We start from the raw sequence: 12,648 nt of genomic DNA, 5'->3' as shown, positions 1-12,648 counted from the left end.
TATTTAAAGGGACACAATGTACAGTTTTAAAAAATCGTCATTCTAAAAATTACTTGATACACAGCGAAATAAGAGTGTATACAAATGCCATGTATATCATGTGAAAAGTATTTTTATAAGCTATTTTTCGTATAATATAACTGGGGTCAAATCGTTGCAGGGACCAAAATAAAACCATTTAATGAGTTAATTAATTGTAGTTAATTACGCCTTAACTTTTCTACTCAACGCCAGATGTCGCTCTAAAGCAAAATTCTACTTGACGTAAAACATTTATACATAGCGGTAATCTCGTCAGTCTTACTCCATCATTTTAAAAAGTATAGACTAGTTTATGGATTTCTAAAGTTATGTCAAGATGACTCTGAATGTAATATTGTCAACAATAATTGTCAAAACACGCAATTTAAAATATTCAACATTGTAATTACAAAATAGTATATTTCTAATACGCTATAATTTTCTCCAATCGAAAGGCACTCCATTCCATTGATCTCAGAGAGTATGCTCCTTGATGATCTTCACTATTCATGGGGTAGGTAAGATAAAAGTATTATTTTTTCTCGTATAGCTGCTATATAGCGTTCGACTCCATGGAAAATAAAGGCTCCAAATTATATAAAAAATATAGCATATATACAAAGTGCAATTTAGATAGTATTCCAGAAAAAAATGCGCCAATGTAAATGCTGAAAAGTTTCCTATCGTATTGTCGAACAAATTCATATCTACTTCTGATCTACGCGACCTTAGAAGTTTGGATTGTCCTACCTAATCATTTTACATTTTATTGTTTTCAGAACAAGAATTATTTTACTTCCCACTGTCTATGTAATGGGACTTAGAGCGGATTCATACTTTACTATACGTGTCGTGTCGAATGATAGTCCCTATGTCAGTTTCTCCAATTCTATTTTGCGTAGGATAAGTTAAAAAAATAATTAAAAATATGTGTTACCGTATTTTTATTCGTGAAATGTTACCTATATTTCTAAGTTAATGATTGTACTATACTTCCAAAAATATGTCTGACAAACATTTTACATGAAAGCCATTTTTCCATGTAAAAATGAACTGTTATAGGGACCATCTTCTGAATTTATGATAATTTATTCATATTTTAATGTACTCGGGTAATATTGCAGACATTATATCAGCACCAAATAAATGCTGTGAACCAGATATAATAATATATTAAGTGGCGAATAACGTTTCCAAATCGCATTTTCTTTTGACATATTTTTCTTTTTTTTGCTCTTTTTTTCACGACCGGTTTGGCCTAGTAAGTCGATGATCCTGGGTTTGAATCCCGGTAAGAGCATTTATTTGTGTGATGAGCACAGATATTTGTTCCTGAGTCATGGATGTTTTCTATGTATTTAAGTATTTGTATATTATATCCTTTATTTCTCTTCCTTCTTAGGTTATGTTTTTTACAATATGGATATAAAAGTAAAATATAAAAATACATCAAAAAATACTATACAAAACACATATAAACACATTGTAAAAAACTTAACCTAGTGTGCCGCCAGCAGCGGGGCAGGGCCCAAGCTGCCGGTGGTCAGGGCTGCAGAGAGAGGAACCGCCGCACTATTATTATGTCGTTGTATGAGTACCCACAAAACAAGCCTTCTCGGCTTGTCGTGGGACTCAGTCAATTTGTGTAAGAATGTCCCTATAATATTTATTTATTGTTATTATTATTGTATGTCCGGTAACAGAACTCCCCAGGAGCACTCGGGTGTGTAAGGTCGCTACTCCCCAACTTATTATAATTGTTATTACTTTCAGCATTTTTAAGTTGTTCATCGGACACTGAGGCCATTGAAGTTTCAAGCTGGCGGCATCAAAATGGAGTACCTAGGTACTGTTTCAAATAAATGGATGGTAAGTAAGTACATTTGGTGAAGTGGAACTGCTGATGTTGATCAGAAACGGAACTCTTCCACGCGCGTGATTTGTCTTCTTTGTTAAGTTTGTAGCGAGTAAGTTTCAAGTACCAAGGTTTTTAGGAACCTTTGTGTCAAGGTAAAGGTCTGACGATGGGTTCCATGAGGAAGCGAGGGAACACCTCAAATCTTATAGGCATATAGTCATTTTGGATTTTCATCAATACCTTAAGCTTTTTCATTCCCACTAGTGGCATTTAATGAAGTGGAACTACTGATGTTGACCAAAACGGAACTATTGAACGCGCGAGATTTTTCTTCTTTGTTTTTTTTTTTTATGATATAAGAGGCAAACGAGCAGACGTCACACCTGATGGTAAGCGATTACCGCCGCCCATGGACACCTGCTAAACCATAGGGGTTGTAAGTTCGGTGCTGGCCTTTAAGATTGGAATACGCTGTTTTCTTAAAGTTTTAAATGTTGTATTGGTCCGGAAATACCGCAGGCGACAGATCATTTCATAGTTTAGCTGTATGAGGCAGGAAGTTTCTAGAGAAATGCACAGTTGAGGACTGCCAACCATCTAAGTGGTGAAAATAAAAATGTTGTAGCGTAGAGCGATGACGAAAAGAGGCGGCAAGGATTAATCCGAGCAATTCGATGGAACACTCGCCGTAATAGATTTGTCCTGATAAGTTTGTAGAAAGTAAGGTTGTTAAGAAACATCTGTGTCTAGATCCAGGTCTGATAGATACCTCAAACCTTATAGAAATACATATAGTTTTTTATGGATTTACATCAATAACTTTGGGCGTTTTATTAAAAAAAAGCTACATTTAATCAAGTGGAACTGCTGATGTGTTCCAGAACGGAACTTTTCAACGCACACGTTTTGTATTCTTTATTAAGCTTGTAGTGAGTAAGGTTCTTAAGGTGTACTTAATACATCAATGTCCAGTTCTGATGATGGGTTTCATGAAGAATCGAGGGAATTCCTAAAATCTTTTAGGCATACATGTAATAATTTCTGGGATTTTATTCACATATCAAGCATTATTATTAAAAAAGTGTCATTTGACTAAAAGTAACAGCTGATGTTGACCAGAATGGAACTCGCCAACTCGCGCGTGATTTGTTTTATTAGTTAAGTTTATAGCAAGTAAGTTTTAAGTATTAAGGTTTTTAGGAACATTTGTGTCAAGGTAAAGGTCTGATGATGGGTCCCATGAAGAATCGAGGGAATTTCTTAAATGCTATAGGCATATATGTAGTACTTATTGGATTTTCATCAACATATTATCAACTTTTATTCACAAAAGTGACATTTGATGATGTGGAACTACTGATGTCGACCAGAACGGAACTCCAACGCGTGCAATTTTTCTTCGTTAAGTTTGTACCAAGTAAGGTTCTTAAGAAACATTTTTGTCAAAGTACAGTTCTGATGATGGGTTTCATGAAGAATCGAGGGAATTCCTAAAATCTTATAGGCATACATGTAATAATTTCTGGGATTTTATTTACATATCAAGCATTTTTATTAAAAAAATTGTCATTTGACTAAGTGTAACAGCTGATGTTGACCAGAATGGAACTCGCCAACTCGCGCGCGATTGGTTTTATTAGTTAAGTTTGTAGCAAGTAAGTTTTAAGTACTAAGGTTTTTAGGAACATTCGTGTCAAGGTAAAGGTCTGATGATGGGTCCCATGAAGAATCGAGGGAATTTCTTAAATGTTATAGGTATATATATAGTACTTATTGGATTTTCATCAACATATTATCAAGTTTTATTCACAAAAGTCACATTTGATGATGTGGAACTACTGATGTTGACCAAAACGGAACTCCAACGCGCGCAATTTTTCTTCGTTGTTAAGTTTGTAGCGAGTAAGGTTCTCAAGAAACATTTTTGTCGAAGTACAGTTCTGATGATGTGTTTCATGAGAAAGCGACGGAACTCCTCATTCTCGTCAATTTTTATAGGTATATAGTAATTTTGGATTTTCATCAATATCTTTAGCTTTTTTTATTCACATTAGTGGCATTTGATGAAGTGGAACTAGTGATGTTGACTAAAACGGAACTCTTCAACGCATGAGATTTTATTCTTTTTTTCTTTGTTGTGATATAAGAGGCAAACTAGCAGACGAATCAACTGATGGTAAGCAATTACCGCTGGCCATGGACATCTGTTACACCATAGGGATTGTAAGTGCGGTGCCGGCATTTAAGATAGGAATACGCTCTTTCCTTAAAGTTTTAAAGATCGTATTGGGCCGGAAATACCGCATGCGACAGATCATTTCATAGTTTAGCTGTATGAGGCAGGAAGTTTCTAGAGAAATGCACAGTTGAGGATTGCCAACTATCTAAGTGGTGAAGATATAAATGATGTAGCGTAAAGCGGTGACGGAAAGAGGCGGCAGAGATTAATCCGAACAATTCCTCGGAACTTTTAAGTTTGTAGTAAGGAAAGTTCTTAAGAAATATCTGTACTAGACACCAGTGTCTAGTGTCTAGGTCTGATGATGGACACCTCAAACCTTATAGAAATACATATAGTTTTTTTTTTCATCAATATCTCTAGGTGTTTTATTTTAAAAAAGTTATATTTGATCAAGTGGAACTGCTGATGTTGTCCAGAACGGAACTTTTCAACGCACGCGTTTTGTATTCTTTATTAAGCTTGTAGCGAGTAACGTTCTTAAGGTGTATTTATATCAATGTTCAGTTCTGATGATGGGTTTCATAAATAATCGAGGGAATTCCTGACATCTTATAATTTCTGGATTTTTATTTACATATCAAGCATTTTTATTAAAATGTGACATTTGACGAAATGCAACAGCTGATGCTGGCCAAAATGGAACTCGCCAATTCGCGCGCGATATGTTTTATTTGTTTATTTTGTAGCAAGTAAAGTTCTTGAAGACATTTGTGTCATAAGGTCTAGTTCTGAGGATGGGTTCCATGAGAAATCGAAGAAATTCCTCAAATCTTATAGGCATACAATACATACAGTAATGTTTGGATTCTCGTCAACATATCAAGCATTTTTATTTAAACAAGTTAGTGATATTGACCAGAACGGAACTCTTCAACGCGCGCTAGGTTCAGCTAGGTTCTTAGGAAACATTTGTGTCAAGGTCCAGTTCTGATGATGGATTCAATGAGGAATTGAGGATTTTAAATCGATTTGAATTCACAATTAGGAGGAATTGAGGATTTTCGTCAACATATCAAGTTTTTTTTATTTGAACAAGTGACATTTGATGAAGTGAAACTGCTGATATTACTGAAACTATGCTGATACTGCTGAAATGGAACTCTTCAACGACAAGTATTTTACCTTAGGCGTTTTTTTTTTTTTTTTCGTTTATAGCATGTAAGGCTTTTAAGGAACATTTGTGTCAAGGTCCAGTTCTGATGATAGGTTCTACGAGAAACTGAAGGAGCTTCTCATATTGTATAGGATAGGCATACATATAGTCATTTTAGGATTTTCATCAATATTACAAGCATTTTTACTCAATAAAGTGACATTTGTTGAAGTAGAATTGCTGATGAAGAACGGAACACCTCAACGACTTCCAGATTCTTTATTTTTATTACTCTTCTTCCTTTTTCATTATTCTTAGAACAGGTATTTCTACGAAGTGAACCGAACTGCTACTATTAAAAGTAGCTAGGTAGGTAGGTTAAATAGGTTAAAACTGTAAGGATTATTATGTATAAGTAGTTTCTTTTAATTAAACATAGGTAAGTAATTCTATTTAAGTATAAGTATCTTTAAAAAAACATCAATCGACTCTTATCTGTCACTAGTTCCAGTTTCAGAGTATAAAATCCGGGTACACAGCCACGGCTAGCCGGGTAGCCAGACAGTTCGAATACGGATACGGACAAGTTATTGTGAATAAAAAAATCTTATCGTCTTGCAAAAGTTAATGTCATAAATGTATAGGTTTCGAATACATGAATATAAAGTGAAAATGCTGGTAAAAGTATTAGTTTTTATCATTAACCATTTTATATCCCAACAAAACTGTTACCCTTACAAAAATAAAATGCAATAATCAAAGCTTGTACTATGGGTACTAGGCGACGTTAAACATACTTATTTAGATAAATATATATTTACGTATATACATAGAAAACACGCAAGCCTTAGGAACAAATATCTGTATTCATCACACAAAGAAATGCCCTTACGCGATTCAAACTCGGGACCATCGGCTTCATAGGCAGGGTCACTACCCACTAGGCCAAACCGGTCGGCAAAAGGTAAAGATAATTAGGTAAAGACAATGAATAATTAAACGTATTATAAATTGACACCAATATCCATCAAATAGTATAACTAGGTATGCTAAGAGTGGGCTTCAGGCCATTACGTCGCACCTTTAGAATTAAATTAATTTGACTCAAAAAGTACGACTACTTTATATAATATATAAATGTTACTACCAAACTACATATTATGTAGTTTGGTAGAACAGTAAGAACTCACTATATGTGTCTCTTTTTCATGCGGTGAAATCCCCCCCACCCGGAAAGGATAGCGACGCCCATTTTATCGACTCTCGAGTCGACTCCAATCTGATACTAATAGTAAGTAAGTACTTACTTAGTAAGCAAATTGTAGTAGTTATCCCTTCTTAGTAAAAGGAAGTATTGTAAAGATACTACTTTTTAACCGACTTCAAAAACTTTTTTTTTTGTATATATGTTAAGTAAGATCTTCGTCATTTCTGAACCAATGTTGAAAATTAGTTATCGTTTGAAAGTGGGTGTATAGTTCCAAGATGGTCCTATTTTTGACAAAACCACGAGGAATTAAGGGAACTCCCCAAATCTTATAGGCGTTTTTTAGTTTCATCAACAGACCAGGCATTGCCATTCAAAAAAGTGCTATTTGAAGAAGTGGAACTTCTGATCAGGACCAGAAAAGAACTCTTTAACGATGCGTATTTCACGCTAGACGATTTGTCTTCTTTGTTATGTTTGTAAAGAAGCTACTTGCTTAACGAGGTTTAAGGAATATTTGTGTAAAGGTCTAGCTTACATCATGGGTTCCATGAGGAATTGAGTCAACCTCTCAATTCTTGATGGAACGTAAAACTGTTTATTGACATAATTGTCGATAGGTATCCCATCTGCTCTAATTTACCCCACTTGAAAAAAAAAGGTACTTACATGAAAAAAAAAACTTCTCTTAAAAATAGGAAACCGACTTCAAACATAGGTATTAGAAAACATTACAAAAACTGTTATTGTATTTTCAGAAACCATACGGAAATAATGAGGATGCATCGACATAAGAAGAATCGAACATGGGCAAGATAAAGTTCAAGAAAAAAGCAAATATAATGTGTACTTGTGTGTAGTCAAAGAAAGTTGAAAAATAAAGCATAATTAATGGCCATAGAATACAGAACCGATACACGAACATTAAGACTATTAAAAATAGACATATAGGTTGATCGTACTACTCGTACTAATGTATATCTTTTGTTCAATTATATTATTGCATTAAAGTTAGATTCTCTAGATATATATTATTCATAGGTTCTGTATTCTATACGACTTGTTTCAGTGTAATTATTGTACTAAATACCGTTGACCGCCTGTCAACAGTATTTATTTCTACATTACTATCACAGAAGATTTTAGGCCCTACCGTACAGTTTTTGAATTAGTATTTACTATGGACAAATATAGCGAAATGTGAGTTTTTACCTAAAATATCAATCTTTTGTGAACGTGGTGTAGAGTATATACCGCCTAAGACTAAGTAGCTACGCGGGTTACGTTTTAAAAATAGAATCGTGTTCATGGTCGGCCCATGGTAAAAATAATTAGGTACCCGTAGACCCGCTGGTGAACACTGTTTATGATAACACTTAAAATAAACCCCGTGGACCCACCAGGAGAACATATGGGAGAGACTAGAGATAATACACCGCTTTAAGGGCGGTCGCACTCGGCATTGACATCTGGCGTCTAGATGGCGGGTGGACCTCAGCGAATTTCAAAGAAATATTTATAAACATCCAATGACGTTCGGCTCGGACACCAGATCTTCAATCTCCTGATTCCTGTGGAGTCTCCAGGTTCCATCCTCTCCACGTGTGAGTCCTAGGATTTTTCGCGCTGCCAGACTCCGATGACTCGGGCACGTAGTCCAGATGGGTGAGGATCGTGCAGCCTGGAGGGCGTACTCTGAAGTTCCAAATGGCCGAAGACCGTCTAGACGTCCTAGGTAGGTCCCGCTGGAGAGACGAAATGCAAAAAGACCTTAGCGAACTCGGCGCCGTCGACTAGATGGAAACGGTTTTGGACAGAGAAGCATGGCGGTCTTTGGTGTCGGAGGCCAAGATCCACTTCGGGTCGCTGCGCCATAGCAGTAAGTATTTATAAACATACTGTACCTTCTGTGTAGCTAACCCAAAACGAGATATTTAAGAAAAAGTCCACCCGCCATTCTGACGTCAGGATTGCGGTTGGACCTATGAAATCTTGCATTATACCGCACTAAAAGTATGCAGTTATATGGTACAGTCGCCATCAGATATATCGGAGTGGCCGAGGTGCTCAAAGATCTCTAAACACGCACTCTAACCTCTTGACAGTAGAGGCATGTTCAGATATTCGTGGGTACCTTGGCCGCTCCGATATATATGATGGTGACTGTACCTTCAGTGTACCTCTGTAAATAGAAATAGAAACCGGTGTACCTCTCCCCAAAACAAGCTAGGCTAAGCTCATGCACAATATAACTGCATACTTTTAGTGCGGTATAATGCAAGATTTCATAGGTCCACCCGCCATCCTGACGTCAGGTTGGCGGGTGGACCGTTTTGTAAAATATCTCGTTTCGGGGAAAGGTACACTGGTTTCTATTAAAGGTACACTGAGGTACACAGAAGGTACAATATGTTTATAAATATTTCTTTGAAATTCGCTGAGGTCCACCGCCATCCTGACGCTTACCATATATCTAAGGACCGACCTTAGGGGCAATAACGATAGTGCTAGTTCAGTTGTGTCATTCACAAATTCGAGCCAATCGTGCTGTCTAACGCAACTAGATGCGATCAATCGCGTGCGTAATGCGAACTCATCAACCAATCACGTTGTGGTAGTGGTACTTGTGGCGTTAGACTGCACGATTGGCTCAAACTCGTGTGCGTAACACCGCTGTACTGGCCCCAATCTTATTGCCCGTAAGGCCCGTCCTCAGATATATTATGTCAATGACACAGTCGCGATTTTAAAAAATCACATCGCTTCTGCTACCAAGTTGTTGAGCATAACGTTTTCCTATCCACAGGTTCCATCTGTCCAGTAGGATCCACCATCTCGATCCACCAGATTGAAGAGATTGTTACTTAACTGATGGATCGAGATAATGAAACCTACTGAATAGAGCGGGTCGATTGGATATAACAAAGTACGCTTATATGAAACGCTACTCCGGTGTGCGAGTGAGACAGTCAGGCCAATTTGAACTTGCATTTGACAGAAAACTGTCTCCATCAAACGCTACCAGTTCCATTGCCGGCCTCTTCGCTGCCTTCTATAGTGGTTCAATCTTACCTTGCTTATGAATAAAAAGGGGCGTGCACACCGATATTAGAGTAATATTGGAATCATATCAGTTAGTTGCGGGCGTCTCGCTCGCACAAATACATGCGTATAAGTGCGAAATGAACGCACGAATGACAGCTAACTGGTATCATTCCAATATTATTCTAAAATTGGTTTAATGTCAGTTGCACTTTCGAATTGGCCTACATAGCGATTTCCTTAGCCTGCACACCGGATCGGCGTGTGGGCCGGCATCTAGCTAATGTAAAGCCACCTCATTAGGTGCTTTTAGCCTTTTGAACGGCAAGAACACCTAAAGATGTGGTGAGAGAAAGCCGCGCGTCCCTCATGCACTGCACTAGCTTTACAGCTTGCATTGCGACCAATGTATGCCGCTCACCGCCCCGCCGGTCGCGTGGGTCCAATCCGCGGCCCTAGAAGACGTACTTTACATATAAACAAGAGCACGCGAGCATATTGCGAGTTGTGTATGTGTACTTGTGTTATCTAGGCGCACAAACGGTTACAATAACAAGAAGTGTACACCGCGTGTGCAGTCCAACACGGGAGCACGGGTGCGATTCGAAAATAACGCGCTAGCGACGCATTACGACATTGATACTTTACCATTTGAACGCCATAAACAAAAACGTTACTCACACGCCAAGGTCACGGGCGCAAGTGAGCTTGAAAGTGCATGAGTATTACATTAGGGACTTTGACAGCGATTATAACAGCTATAATCATTAATGTGTTCATGGCCCTTAAATCATGTCTAGTGACGGCGCCTTTAGGTGTTCTTGACGTTCAAAAGGTTAAGGGCGTTTGCTAGCTGGCGCTAGTGCACGGAGCGAGCAAACACGCGCAGGTGCCTTTGTAAGTAAAATCAGTCGCACGCGTCCGCGCCAGTTAGCGTTGCTGATACTGTAAGCCGCACGCCCGCTCCATGCACACGCGAGACGTTGCGGACGCCCTATGCCCTAAACCTTACTTGAAAGTGTGAAGGTTACTCTGACAGCGGATATATCAGCTATAATGTATTTATGACGCTTTGAGCATAGCTAGTTAAGACGCCTTAAGGTATTCTTGGCGTTTAAAAGGTTAAGGGCGTTTGCTAGCTGGCGCGAGTGCACGGAGCGGGTGCACGCGCGCGGGTGCCTTTGTAGGTAAAATTCGTCGCACGCGTCCGCGCCAGTTAGCGTCGCCAGTTACTGTTTTTCGTTAACCCGCTCCAGCTAGCAAACTAATCGCAAATGGTCCGAGATTGGCGCAATAACCATGCATTACCTTATCTGGATCTGGATGCACCTATTCACCAATGCTTGCTTTAAAGTAACTTGTCGACTCGTCCTGATAATATTTGTGCGACCGTGAAGAAAATCTATGCCGTCACTTATTTTTCAATTTATATGAAATAAAGATGTTAAATGTATTCAAAAGTTTTTATTTAATAAGGTATGTATAAGTGCTCTGTGCATCCGCACCAGCTAGCGGTGCCCTTAGCAAACCAATCGCAAATGGTCCGAGATTGGCGCAATAACCATGCATTCTCTTATCTGGATCTGGATGCACCTATTCACTAGAAAATGTATGCCGTCAGTTATTTTTCAATTTATATGAAATAAAGGTGTTAAAGGTATTCAAAAGTTTTTATTTCATACGTATATATAATGGAACGAAATACAGCTACTATCTTAGCTTGGCAAACAGTTAAGAGTCGCTGATGCTTGTAATGTATTCACTGCGTTAATTTTAGGTTTAAGATTCTTTATTCTCACTAAGAATTTGACAATTCACTTACATGAGAACTTAAAACTACACAATTTAATCCTGCTTCATATGGCAAACGAAGGGAACGTTGCTTTGAACCGCGGCGCAATCTCAAATGTTTCACGTTTACACAATTTTCCTGCAGAGAGACAAAACAAGTATGTACATAGTACCTTTTTACGATTTATTTTATCGTAACATATAAACTTAGATTTATTTTCTTGCTGCTAATTATGGTACTCCATAAATACATTTACTTACCTACTTATTGCTTAGGAATCTTATTTCATGTTTAATAATAAGTTTATATAACGTTTCTAGCGGGACATAACGCGAACTTTAAAAAATATAATGCTTTTTCTACCTTTATCACTCGAATATGTAAGAGCAAGAGAGATAAATAGACGACACTTACTCGTTCAAGGTAACAACTCGTTTTATTGTCAAAGTTCCGAATTAAACAAACTTATTCTTCGGTGACATTTTTAAGCGTTTATAAGCGACTATACGGATCCAGCATTTGCCGCTCATTCGGTTCTCCTATTGCACGCAAGATGTCAGTACTAGAGAGGATTTGAAAAATCATAATTAAGTAGTTTAGTGCCATTTATTGAGCGGTAATAATTTTAAAAAAATATATAAATTACTTTTTCATTATATTTCAGGCATGCAAAGTGATGTAAATGGTTACAAAAGTAACTCTATATGAATTACATTTTTTAGTTCCAGTTTACGCCGCAGCGCATGATCAAAATTATTAATATCATCTTCCCTGGACACTTTCGGTCTTTGGTGTCATATAAGTAATTAATGCTTAATTGAAGACCTTCCAAATAGGATAAAACTCAATTGTATATACCACTAGTAAAAATTACCCAAACGGCTACCAAGGCTCCATCTAGTGCCAGGTAGAACAAACAAAGCGGCATTTACCACACTTAATTAACGAAAAAACTAGTTTTATTACCGCCCCTGCAAGCATTTGAGTGCAAGTATATATATATTAAAATACCTTATAAAAATGTCTTTTAAATGATATATATGGCTTGAGTATACAAGCAAGTTTCAGTGTTTAATAGCAGTATTTTTAATTCAAGCATATGTTTTATCAACTAATTCCAGCCCTGTACGTACTTAAACGTAAGTAGTGGTAAACAGAAATCTAGAATTTCTCATATTCTTTCATACAAAACACCTAACAACCGGCTACATAACAAGTATTTTGTAAAACAACCGTTTATATTGGCCACTCTTTTTTTTAAATTGCTCAGTCCCTGCAAGTTATCCAAAGTTGGTGTCATACAATAAAATAATGCTAAGAGTAAACCCTTTCAAACGAGATATGTCTCAACAGTATACATCCATGGGACAAATTGCCCATTCTCCTTAACAAA

The 12,648-nt window shown here is 37.4% G+C and overlaps 1 long non-coding RNA gene across 1 annotated transcript; it reads left to right on the top strand.

Moving 5' to 3' along the window:
* Window positions 1–4,801: 4,801 nt before the first annotated feature.
* Window positions 4,802–11,123, top strand: LOC133528861 (uncharacterized). The gene is made up of 2 exons (XR_009801064.1): window positions 4,802–6,505; window positions 7,180–11,123. It is a non-coding gene; the product is annotated as an uncharacterized LOC133528861 (long non-coding RNA).
* Window positions 11,124–12,648: the final 1,525 nt, after the last annotated feature.

Source organism: Cydia pomonella, chromosome 20 (genome assembly GCF_033807575.1).
Source record: "Cydia pomonella isolate Wapato2018A chromosome 20, ilCydPomo1, whole genome shotgun sequence".
Lineage (NCBI taxonomy): Eukaryota > Metazoa > Arthropoda > Insecta > Lepidoptera > Tortricidae > Cydia > Cydia pomonella.
Note: the sequence above shows the minus strand (reverse complement) of the source record. Positions and strands in the feature narration are given on the sequence as shown.